This window comes from Adiantum capillus-veneris, chromosome 16 (assembly GCF_014529385.1).
Source record: "Adiantum capillus-veneris isolate H3 chromosome 16, ASM1452938v2, whole genome shotgun sequence".
NCBI classification, from domain to species: Eukaryota; Viridiplantae; Streptophyta; class Polypodiopsida; order Polypodiales; family Pteridaceae; genus Adiantum; species Adiantum capillus-veneris.
Genome location: NC_140946.1, coordinates 56,540,803 through 56,553,622, shown reverse-complemented (window position 1 = coordinate 56,553,622; position 12,820 = coordinate 56,540,803). Strand labels below are relative to the sequence as shown.

General features: G+C 47.9%; 1 protein-coding gene across 2 annotated transcripts in view; it reads left to right on the top strand.

Annotated features, from left to right (window-relative positions):
- Window positions 1–12,820, top strand: part of LOC147439086 (Translin family protein) — a 137,662-nt gene that overhangs the window by 49,134 nt on the left and 75,708 nt on the right. The window lies entirely within an intron of this gene.

Sequence of the window (12,820 nt, the reverse complement as noted above, 5' to 3'; positions counted from 1 at the left end):
GATCCAGCATGCCTCATTACATGCATCACTGCGTCCTCTCAGGCTTGCAGACAGACCAATGTAGAGCGGCGACGACGCCTGTTTCACAGGGAGTGTGACCTATAGGACCGCTCGAGTTGTCTTCGCCAACAACTTGAGGAGTTTCCAGGAGATGAGTTCGTGGGTGAGCGTGGGGTTGACACCAGAGAGACACTTAGTCACATTTAGACTGAGAAATCTGAATTTGCTTATCATGCTGTTTCGACATGGATATCCAAAGCGGATAGGATGAATAAGGATTTCTTTGCCCACTTCCGAGAGCGTCCCAAGGGGACTTCCATTAGAGTCTTAAACATGATTCTGCCAGACAGATTACATACAGATCATTTTGACGAGGTCCTTGACATAGCTTCAAATTATTTTGAGCATTTGTTTACTGCTGATCAGATTACAGATGATATTCTGCGTGCTAGAGAAGCGGTTTGGTCTCATGTATAGCCCGTGGTTACAGAGGCTATGTGCCATACGTTACTAGCCCCATTCTCTATGCAGGAGATAGCTGTCACGCGACACATCCCAACCCTATGTGTTCGTGGACAAGCTACACCACAGCAGGGTTCGGTAAGTTCAGTCAAGTCTAGATTAGCAGCGATCTGGCACTTTTGTGAGTCTATTCGTAGACCGTGCATGCCCAGTCACTGAGTGTAGATGCATATCCTCCGGTTGCACACAGCATGATCATCAGTATTCCTTTCAGAATCCATCAGTTTCAGTCAGGGGAATTTTCCAGTGCATTTAGCCTATTTTTGGTTATTTTCACTTATTATTTTTAAGTGACTTTCCAACAAAAGTAGGTAGGGCAATTAAGTTAATATATAAGCAAACCCAAGTTAGCACTTTCTGGCAGAAGAGGCAGCAGGAGCACATGCTCAACAGGCACCTTCTCAGCAGGACCCCAACAGTAACCCTAGCGTTTTCATCTTCATCAACACCTCCCTTAACCTTGGCATTCTCAGCTTTGCAGATATCGCCTTCATCTCCCAGATCCCCCAGCATTGTAGATTCCTCCCAGCGCTAGTAGTAGAGAGCCCAACGTTTTCTCTTGCAAAAATGCTACAGAACCAGCCAGCGTTTTCTTTGCAAAAACGCCAGCCTAACTTGGAAGCAAATGCATTGGCGTTTTGTGTTTTCATCAGCAAATTCAGCAAGTAGCTTCAGCGTTTTGACTTTCAGCCCCTAACCGCCGCAGATGCACACAATTTTCAGCCTATGACATAGAAGCAAATACATCCCAAGTTGGTTGCAGATGTTCCCCCATTTTCAGCCATAAAAATGCAGCCAAAACAGTCATTTCAGCCACCGAAACAGTCCCGAAAATCAGCAGTTAGAAGACCACAGATTTCAGCCACCAAGTCGTCGTCGTCATCACCGTCGTCGTCATCGGCATAGTCCCATTGCATCAGTCCATTGCATTCGCATTGTACACCTTTGTGCAATCAAAGTAGACCACTCTCGCCGACGAGAGTGGGGCCTTCGGAGGAGGGTTTTACAACCTCTCGGGTGTCGTATCTCTTCTCTCCCCTTCTCTCAGTCTCATTCACTTGCACGCACAATATCCACTCACTTTGTTCGCGATCATAGCACTCTCCATAAGTCGGAAGGCTCTCTCCTTCCCTAAGAACTAAAAAGAACCTTGAGCAATAAAGATCACTAATCTTGAGAAAATACAACATTTATTCCGCTGCACCTTACAATAGCCCAAAACGCTGGTAATCTGCATACCACAACATGCCAAATGGTACAAGGGGGGGGGGGGGATTGCCTATATAGGACAAACCCCAGTTTGCCCTACTCAGCCAGGAGAACCCCACGACCCCATAAATGGCTAAAATAGCTAATAAATATGTAAACTCACTAAAAGTGACCTGGGACAACACGACCCTGGTGGTTCAAGCTTGCTGTTGCTGCTGCATCGCACACCATCGCCAGCCTCACCCCCTCCCCCCCGCGACCTCCTCACCAGCCTACTCTCGACGCCCTAGCTTGCTCTCGCCACCTCTCGTGCTCCCTCCCATCCCGCTTTGCCGTCACGCCTGCTCTTCCCCAGCTCGTTGCCCTGTTCCCTGCAAACCCCCCCTTTCAGTAGCGCTGCCCAGCCGTGCGCACGCGCTGCCTCTCCATCCTGCCTTCGCTCCACACTCTCACTCCCCCTACCTGCCACATTCCCCTCCTTTTGCTGTGGGCTGTTTGCAGCCTAATGGCGAAGGATTTGACACATTCGCCCCCTCTTCGACAGTAGCAGACACAGAATGGCGGGCCTTGCCCCCAGCAGATAGGTACCCAGGGCACATAGGCTGGTACCTCGATAGAGGCCAGTGATTAGACAGCTGACGGTTGGCAGCAGGTGCCCAGGCGCCGTCGAGAGGGACGGGCTCGCCACACTGCCCCCCCTGTTGGCCGACTTGTGCAGCTCAACAGCATTGGGTTCCGATAGGAACTGTTTTGACCCCCTCCAGTAGGAGCCCCGTGAGGAGGCCCCCTCTACCTTAGCTCCGCTGCCTCCACCGCCTCCCTCCCCTCCACCTTCAGACGCCTCCGTTCCGCCTCCCCCTCCTCCCCCTCCTCCACCCTCACCCCCATCTCCCACTCCTTTCTCCCCGATGGGGCCCTGAGCCTCATCACCCAATCCATCCCACACTCCTCCTCAAACGCAGGGGACTGGACACACATCCGCAACGAGACGATCTCTTGGTAGTGCTTTCGCTAGGAGTCATATGGCTCGATAGGGACAGCCCCACCTGAGGACGCTACTTCTGGTTCAGACCTCTCATATTGCAGCAGTCCCTCGGGGTTTGACCAACTTTGACATTCGCAGGCGATGGAAATTCTTTGATTATAGCTTCACACGATGCTAGGCGACTCTTCTCCCAACCTGGAGGCGGCTTGCTTTCGAGTCCACGTCCTCTTTCTAGCAGCCCGAGGCACTGAGCCTCTGGATACAGCGGTAGGTTTCTCCTTTCCGTTGTGTGGCAGGGATAGAGTGGACCCTGCGCACAGTTCTTGACTGGCTCCAGGTCCAGGCCATTGAGTTCTCACACCACCTAGGGGACCTGGGGGTGACAGATCTGGTACAGACACTTTGGCCTTTAGCCATGTTTAGTGTAATGCCGTTGGATGCAGCAGGTTGCAGGCACATTGTGATGCATTTGTTTGCTGATAGTCAGAGCTCCTCTTGCTATGTATTTGTACATGAGGATTCTTGGACAGAGGATGTAGCCCCATGGGCTGTACGCTCGGCTTGGGCCTGGGTGGGATAGTCACTTCAGACGCGTTTGTCTAGAGGTCGCTCGGATGCGGATTACTCCCCATCCAAACCGGCCTTAAAGATAGCGAGGTTGGCTGCTGCTGCAACATCTTTTTTTTCTCACTGACTTCATGAGGATAGTCTCATGGAATGTGCAAGGATTAGGAGGGCCCCAATTTCAGCGTCAGAGGGGTTGGTTGCATCAAGAGCTTCAGCAATGCCTTGTGGGTGGTGAGATTGATAATCTTATGCTACAAGAGCATTATCTTTGTGAGAGCCGCATTAGACGATGTGGTCAGACTTTGCGTGGTCGCTATGAGACATTTTGGTCAGCTGTATTTGGACCTGGAGGTATCGAGGGAGGGAGATGTATGACTATTGTGGATTCTTAGCAGCAAGCCATTGTGGGCAGAGTTATTATTGTGCCAGGTAGAGCACAGTGGATTACTATGCAGGTTCAGGGTTGCCTCATGGGTTTCCTGAACGTATATGGGCCCTATGTGGCAAGTGCATGAGCAGAGTTTTGGTCTCATGATGTTGATTCTTTGCCGTAGGTAGAGTAGTGGTGTGTTGGGGGGGGGGGGGGGGGGGGGGGGGGGGGGTGGTTCAACATGTTGGAGGACCCCTCTGATAGGATTGGAGGTGGCCATGCTATGGTGCACGGGGCTGAGTTGGCAGCTTGGAAGCGGCTATGTATGACTATGAGGTTTTATGATGTTTGGTAGCACTCAGGCTTTATGAGACCCCCATACAACATGTCTTTCTCTCGCTCTGACCGCAAGGTAGGAGGACTGAATCTATCTCGGATAGCTCGCTTCTACGCCAGTGGCCACATTTGTGACATGGGGGGATTTTTTTGCATCCTGGCATGGACTACTTTTTCCGACCATGCGCCAGTGATTCTCACTGTGATAGATAGAGAGTGGAGGGGGCATGCGATGCTACCCATCCTCGAGAGGATCTTGCTGGATTCAAAGGTTAGAGAGCGGGTGGAGGCACTTTGGACAGAGAGCCTGGACACGCAGGATACCCCTATAGGTAGAGTGGCCTTTGGATTGGCAAAGTTTAGTTGTTTGTTTCTACAGGAGTCCGCAACTCACTTGGCTGCAGCCCGAGAGGAGGAGAAGTGTCTTCGATGGGGCATTTTTTCCTTGCAGAGCAGATGTAGCAGGCTAGACAGGAGTTGTCTAGCATTGAGGAGCGGCGTCATGAGATCGGTAGGCATCTCAGTGGACCCGGGTGGGTGATAGAGTTACTGGGGAGTTTTTTGAGACAGTGGGGCCACGCCATGCGCACACCAGTGCTAGTTAGTTGAGGAGACCCGACGGATCAGTTGCTTCAGACCCTGAGGATATGCGTGCAGTTGCTAGTGACTTTTACCATGATCTGTTGTCAGCTGAGCCTCAGTGAGAGCGCCAGGATGCATGCAGAGAGCAGGTTTGGGCACAGCTGCCTTGCCTTGTTACTGAGGAGATGCGATAGAGACTTGAGCTTCCCCTCCAGCTGGAGGAGCTCCATGAGGCCAACTTTTTGCTAGAGTACTGGGACTTGCTTGGTTTAGATCTTTGTAGCGCATTCCAGTACGTTTTGCACATCGGCGAGATGCCTGACAGCATGAGTGAGGGCTTGATCTACTTGATTCCCAAGGAGGGAGGCTCCTTGGATGAGAGTCGACAGTGGCGACCCATTACCATCCTCAACTCATCCTACAAAATTCTAGCAAAGGCTCTGAGCTTGAGAATCCAGCCCCTCCTAGAGAGCATTCATTATACATGGGACCGATGAGAGGATCTGGTGATACTCCTTGATTTTGAGAAGGCCTACGATAGAGTTGATTGGGACTCCTTGGAGGGCACTCTACGCAGGATGGGTTTCTCAAATGCTTGGATCAGAGCTGTGTTAGCTCTCTACAAGCATGCGCATAGTCAGGTGCTCTTGGCAGGGGGAAGAGGGGAACGCTTCTTGCTCACGTGCTCGATCAGACAGGGTTGCGCTCTTGCCCCCTTTCTCTTCCTATTCTATGCTGAGGCGATGAGTAGATTTTTGACTTCTCAGCGGGTTGGCTTGCGTGGTCTTGAGCTTCCTATAAGGGCAGATGAGCTTCTTGACGCTGACTTTGCTGACGACTCAGCCTTGTACTTGGAGGGCCAGGAGGCCAATTTGCACAAGTGTAAGCAGGCTCTTGAGGTGTTTTGTAGTGCATCGGTCGCACTGATCAACTGGAGGAAGACTGTAGCTTTTTGGGTTGGTAGTGCTCCTACGCCTGATTGGTCACTAGGTGAGGGTTTTAGCTGGATTCCCCCAGGGACTGAAGTTCATTACTTGGGTTGTCAGGTTGGCATGGACTTGTCCCCTGAGCAGCAGACTGCTCCCCTCCTCCTGTCCATTAGGAGGATGTTGCTGCATTGAAGTTCGGCACGGCTCTCTTTGGTAGACAGAGTTGTAGTGGCCAATTAGGTGCTGTTGGCTACTATGTGGTACATCACGTCTTGCTGGATCTTCTCGAGCTATGAGCCAACTAGAGAGGTTGATCAGGAACTTTCTTTGGTTAGGGCGCGATACCCAGTTAGCCAGGGCCAAAGTAGCCTGACAGGTCATCACCCTACTGTGTTCTCAGGGGGGGTTGGGGATCATCGACCGAGCACATCAGAGCAAAGCCCTTCTCGGGAAGTTTGTTGTCAGAGGACTGCTTCTAGGGGAGGATCGTTGGAAGGAGTTGTTGCTTCAGCGGCTTCGAGCTGGAGTTCCTCATGCAAGAGGCCCTTGGAGCCCTTCCATCAGGTGGATCTTTACAGAGATGTGCAGAGTTGGTCTGAGCAAGAGGTTGGAGGATCGATTTGGTGCGAGCCTGCTTCGCTCTTGGGAGCAGCTACGGAGTAGCCTGGACCAGCACCAACCCACTTGCACGGAGGAGCGCTTGAGACAACCCCTTGTTTGGAAGTTGGAACCCATGGTTAGCACTCAGAGAGGCCACTTGGTTGGTAGTAGGCCTCATGTTTCTTGGGGTCCCATGGCAGAGGGCCCAACCTGCACTCTCGGCGATTGGCTTTAGTTTTTGGGTTTGCCACAGGAGGTATAGAGCATCCAGCTACGAGGCATGAGAGGGGTGCAGAGCATGTGCCAGGACATTACAGAGGCTTTACCAACTGAGTGGCTCACCCATCTAGAGACAGCAGCTCCCGGATTGATGGGGACCTTTACGCGACTGGAGGTCCTCATTGCAGTTCGTGCTCCCTCGGAGTCCGTACCCCCCATGTTCTTTGAGATCCAGGGCGAGGGTCGACTACACTGTCTCAATAGAGGCTTCACAGGTTGCAGAGTGCTCTTTTCAAAGGATACGAGTAGTGGGCATTTGTGGGAGGACCTGTGTCATAGATCCTGACCCAACAGATCTTGAGACAGGCCACTGGAGGCTTTGGTCTTGGGAGAGCTGCCCTGTGGCACGAGTGCAGTGCCCTAACCTCTCTTCATCGAGGGGAACCTGCTGCAGGCTTCAGGATGTGTAGTAGTGCTGGATTGTTTTGATTTCCTAGATGGACTCATGTTGCCGTGCCTTCGTGCAAGGGGAGCAAACATTCGGTTGTTGGATCCAGAGGGGGAGCTATTTATCTCCAGCTTCTTCTTCAGAGAGAAGTATTTGAACAACAGTAGATCTTCTTCATCACTTCTGGAGCAAGTTTCTATGGCTTTGTTTTCTTCGAGGAGATGGATTGGCAGATTTGCTGTTCCTTTTGCAAATGCACGTCTTTCTTGGAATTGTTGACGGAGCTACCTATTCGATGGGTAGTAGGTTGATGATTCGGTTGCACTTTTGTATGAGGTTGTGGATTATGGATGACAGAGGGGGATCTCTTCCCTTCTTGAAGCAACGGATGCGCGTTGATTTTCTCTTGGCCATCTAAGGATGGAAAGTTGCAGTTCCGACTTCAGTTCACTCAGCTTTGACAGACAAAGAGGGATATTTCTCTCTCCAGCACCACTTCTTGTTTGATCATCCGATTGCTTTGGATGAGGTTTAGAGGTGGAGCATGTGGTGCCAGACCCTTAGCCGACAATGCCAACAGTGAGTTTTTTGATGGAGTGTGGACTTCTCCTTTCTCCATGTTCTTCTTCCTCGGTGGTAGTGTGGCCCTACAGATTTGGTCATTCCTTTGCCCTTTTGTGAGCTTGTGAGCAGTTATGGGACAGGTTTGCAACCTTCTATGGGTGGTTTTCTTGATGTTCGACAACAGATTTGTGGAGATCCTTTGGATGACAGGCTTGCATGTAGTGTCAACAGTTGGTGGGAACATCTAGTTCTTGCTCCCGCAATCATAAACATTTGGCTGCTTCTTCCATACATTCCTTTGGAGAGCTCCAATGTTGGGGACAACCCTTCGGGTGCAGATCTACTGGCCACGGCTGGCTAGTATAGCAGGTTCATTTCCCTTGCATTTTTTTCTGCCTAGCTTTTGGCATGCTATAGATCAGCGTTCCTCACGGGCTTGTTCCCCGAGCCGGTTCCTTTACTCTTCCTTTGAGTAATGGAGCTATGTTGTGTATTGGATATCGATTGCACAATTCAGTTTTGGATCTATTCGTCTCAGCATAAGTACAAAGGGCAGTTTTGGTGAAGATTTTAAGGAAGCAAGTTACAACAATGGGAGTATATTTGCTATTCTGAGTTTGTATGCAGTTTGGCATATTGTATTGGATTGTAACTATAGGTTTGATCTTGGCAGATGCAGAGAAGTGGTGGACATTTGGTTTGATCTTAGGGTGTTTGCTTGAGTAGCTAGGTTCTTGTTGGACCCCGTACATGATCCTCAAGGGACGACCTTTCAGGTCTTCCTATTCTTCGTAGCCTGAGTTTTGTGATTCTCTTTGAGTCTCGAGTTCTATGAGATTCAGGTTTTGCTTTTCAGTTATAGAGGAAGCAGTTTTACTCTAGGTTGTCTCATATTTCTTTTCTGTGTACTCATTCTCTTTTCCGAGGATTGAGCAAGAGGAAGGCTTCCTAACTTGGCGGAAGTTCTGGGGCTCTGCTTTTGGGGCATCCCTTTTAAGAATAAATAGACCCAAGGGGCCTTACTTTTCATGCATCTTGACGCAGAGTCTGAGAGAAGAGGACCCCTCGGGTGTTGTACTTTGCTCAAGCATTAATATAATAAAGAAATACCGAAAGGGGCGCCAGGTATTGGGGCCAACACCTCTGGGCACAGAACTATCCGGGTGTGTCGACTCAAATTCTAAAGTTGTGAAGTATTTTTAGTGATTTCTCTCATGTGTCGTGCCGGATTCTCCACATCTGAATAAGAAATTTGGTCAGTTGTATGCTTGCACTAATAACTATGTAGATGTCAGATTTTCACTTATCTTTGGATTTGGATCTCAAAAAGTTAAAAAGTCCCAAATTTTGGTCAATTTCCAAGGACTTTGAAGGTTTTTTTTGAGTGTTCAGTGTCAATTTCTCACCAAAAGTGCATATTCAGTGATCTGGAACCACACTGGACCCAATGATATCAGTTTCTGCTCAAACTGTCATAGGGGGACATGGATCATGATCCGTGTTTTTGCACCAAATTGCATGAAACTTTCCTGATTGACTCTTTTGGTTTTTTTATCTCCTTATTGCACTTATTTTTGGATTTAGATAAATTTTTGAGTTCTGACCATCCAATTTCCAAAATTTTCAGAGTTTATGGTCTCTCTTACCAAAAATATGGTTTTGACAGGTTTTTCCCCTAAACTTCTCAGCCCAATTTGATGGTTTTATATGTTACCTAACCTACTTCCAAGTGTTGAAATGAATCCTAGGAGACTTAGAGTGCCCAAGCCCGTGACAGTGGTATTAGAGCTTCGAGCGTGTGCTTTTCTCAAAGCATACCGGTCCTACCCAAGAGCAGACAGAGCACTTGGGCACAATTTTGGAAATTGTTATTGAAGTAGCTTCGCGTCCTGACCCCGGACTTATTAGCCACTCCCACCCTTACTTCATCGCGCATCGGGAGCGCTGCTGTCCTCATTGCTCTGTCTTACAGGGCATAAGCCATAAAGAATCCCAGATTACACATGGGTTCTCATGGAGAATCTGATAGAGATTACACCTTTTTAGGGGAGATATTACAGGGCGAGGAGATACTCGCTCCATAATAGATTTGGGAAAGGCAACTAAAAGAGATACTGATACCTTGTAGTCTGTGTCTAGATAACTAATAGGAGCGAGGAACATGCATATGAAAGCATTTGGAAACATGGAATTGGACCTCAACTCTTTTGCACCAAGGTGAAATATTTGCTTAAAAGTTTACTACCTGTTTTGCAGGTGAAATCGAGAATAAGATGATGACGAATTGGGAGCGACGACAGCTCCTGAATGAACCCGATCATGATTCGAGATGAGAATCGTGACTTTGAATGATGATAAATGATTCTAGTACATAAGGGTTCCCATATGAATGAGGTGATTGGATACTGTGGTGAGCGCATCAAGAGTTCTCGCGGGATGAGATGGCTATACAAGGATCTAGGTGCATCAAGACTTCTGCACGGATGAGATAACTAGATGATTGAAACAGTGTGTTCAATATGAACTAAGTGTGTGAATGAAGAACTTTGAAATAGGAATTCTCGAAGATGAATGTGATTTATCTATGAAATTAATGTTTTTTGGAAGAACTTGCTATTTGTGTGCAGATCACAGGTGAAATCAATGATGATATAATTTTGGAGCAATGACAATTGCCGAATAAACTTGATAACGAAAGAATTATGAATTTTGAATCTTGAATGATTCAATGGAATTGTTGTGAGCACATCAAGAGTTCCTACGGGATGAGATGGCTACACAGCTAGAACTAAATGATTGAACCACTCTGTTCAGTATGAACTTAGTGTGTGATTGATGGATTGGGATCCCTGGAAATGAACATGACAGTGCTTGAGTGCAGATGGAATGATTGACCAAATGATTGCAACATTTCAATCTCGAGAAATCTATGGACTTGATCGCAATATGGGATTAGTTAATCTGACATCAGTGAGATCCGGAATGGATCTAGATGCGATTACTAAATACGTTGCCAGGAATCATGGTCCTAGGTCAGAACAAACTCCATGGACATGATCGCAATATAGGATTAGGAATCATGGTCCTAGATCATAACAAACTCCATGGACATGATCGCAATATGGGATTAGCTAATCCGACATCAGTGAGGTCCGATGCGGATTTAGATGCGATTGCTAAGTACGTTGCCAGGAATCATGGTCCTAGACTCTATGTGCTATGATTCGAATTTGTGTGATTGTTGTCTTTGTACAAGTGCTGGATTTGTGTCGTCTAGTGCATCGGTACTTAGTCAGTGTCTACTAAACTTGTTTATGGCTTATGTTTGATTTTGCAGGCGTAATCGAGGGCGATTACAATTCTTTCAAGAGAAGGGTATGTCACAAAATGATGACGTGGCATGACCACCCGCAGACAGTACGGACAGGTTGATGTGGCAGACAATACAAACATGCTGACGTGGCAGACAATATGAGCATGTTGACGTGGCACACAATACAGATTTCCGCGATTGGCGCTGACACTGGACAGGTGCTGACATGGCAGTCTATACGGTTTTCCGCAAATTGGGCTAACTGCTTTTTTTGCGAGATTTTGGGTCCAGTTGCTTTAGGGGCTATTTGTTGTCACAAACTGATGACGTGGCATGACCCTAATAAAGTTGTCCCAACTTATGGCCAAAGGACGAGGGGCCCCAGGGACATTAAAAATAAAAGAAAAGCGTTGGCAGGCTGGTTGTACGAATCATTGCAATTTACGTTGGCTGGCGTGACAGGTTGTACGGACGCTTCGCGTTTTACGGACAGCGGTACGGAGGTTCCGCGTTTTGCGCTGCCAGCTTTTGGGACAATTTGCTTTTGAGATTACCTGCTTTTGGGGCTCTGTTTTTAGCAACCCTTGTAATGTTTATAAGGACCCAAGGGGACTCACTTTGCAAGGCATCTGGACGCAGAGTCTGAAAGCGAGCACCTACACCCGCGGGTCGGTTGTACTTTGCTCAAAGATTAATATAAAAGAAACACTGAAAGGGGCGCCGGTCTTTGGGGCCAGTATCTCTTGGCACGGAGCTACGCCGGGCCGTGTCGACTCTCTTTTGATCTGTGAAGTATTTTTGAAGTGAATCTCTGTTGTGTCGCGGTAGAATCTTGACTTGGGGTGTCCAAGTTTGTTACAGTGGTATCAGAGCACGACCGATTTCTCTTCTACCACGAAATCCGATCCCTTTTTCTCGCTACACTTATGGATTCCAAAAGGAATCATCCGACTTCTTCTGCAACCGTTGAGACGGGAGGAGACAACGTAAAAGATTCAAACGACTTAGCAGAAGATGAGTCCGGGCCACCTCGGCCTAACATAGTATGAACTTTTGGAGATGCAACGTCGACAACAAGTTGACGAGTGCACAAAGCAGATGCTTCAGTTTGCTAAAGATCCACAATTTGCAAAATTTTTGTGTCGGCAATCCATGGCTGGAGTGCATACTCAGTGGCAGAAAGCCATCCAACCACCAATTAAACCGGCAATCAAGAAACCTCCTTCTCCGAGGATGTTCACTAAACAAGAACTACAAGAGGTGGTTCAAACCCAGACCGGTTAGCTTTTGGACATGAAGAATCAATAAAAAAAGCAATTGAAGAAGCGCAAGAAGGGGACTGACTACCATGGTTATTTGGGCCGTCAATCTTCTTTTGCATCTGCAAGAAAGCAAAAGAAGCGTGTGCGTGTTGAAGGACTACCCAATTCTTCTTCTTTCTCTTCTTCTGACAGTTCTTCAGCTCTTCTGACTCGAGGGAGGAGGTCAGAAAGGGCAAAAGGTGAAGCAAAAAGCAAAGCTTCGGAAAGAGCAAGAAAAAGGCAAAGAAACTCAGATTCCGACCAGTTTTTGATAGCTCTATGGAGGAGTCATCCTTTGGCAGTTCGGACTCCGATAACCACATGTTTTATGCGAAGAAGAAGCACTTCTATAGAGCCAACCAATACGACTTCCTCGAAGACAAGAGCAAGAAGACTAAGGAGTTCAAAGAAGGTGGACAATTGGTAGAATTTGAATCCTTTTGTGGATTCCGAGATGCTCCAAGGGCTTTGGCCTTCCTCCAACAATTTGACATAGCCTGCTCTGGAGGGCATTACTTAGAGCACTCCAAGATCAGGAGGGCTGCATCTTTTCTCAAAGGAAATGCTCGAACATGGTGGTCCACTCTTCTTTTGAGGAAAGAAGCTCTAGTCAAGTGGTTGAAATTCAAATGGCTCTTTATTTCTTCTTGGTTGACAAGGGAGTACGAACCGCTTGGAACCATCTTCGGATGACGAAGGGAGATTCTTTTGACGCTTATTGCGAGAGGTTTTGGGATTCTTTTCTACCAACCTCTTCATTTAAGAAGGTCACCTTTAAGGAAGAGATTGAGCAGTTTTGCTGTGGACTCCCTATAGAGATCTGAGATTATTCCCTCGAACAAAAGTCGGATTCTATTTAAGAATTAATGGGTCAT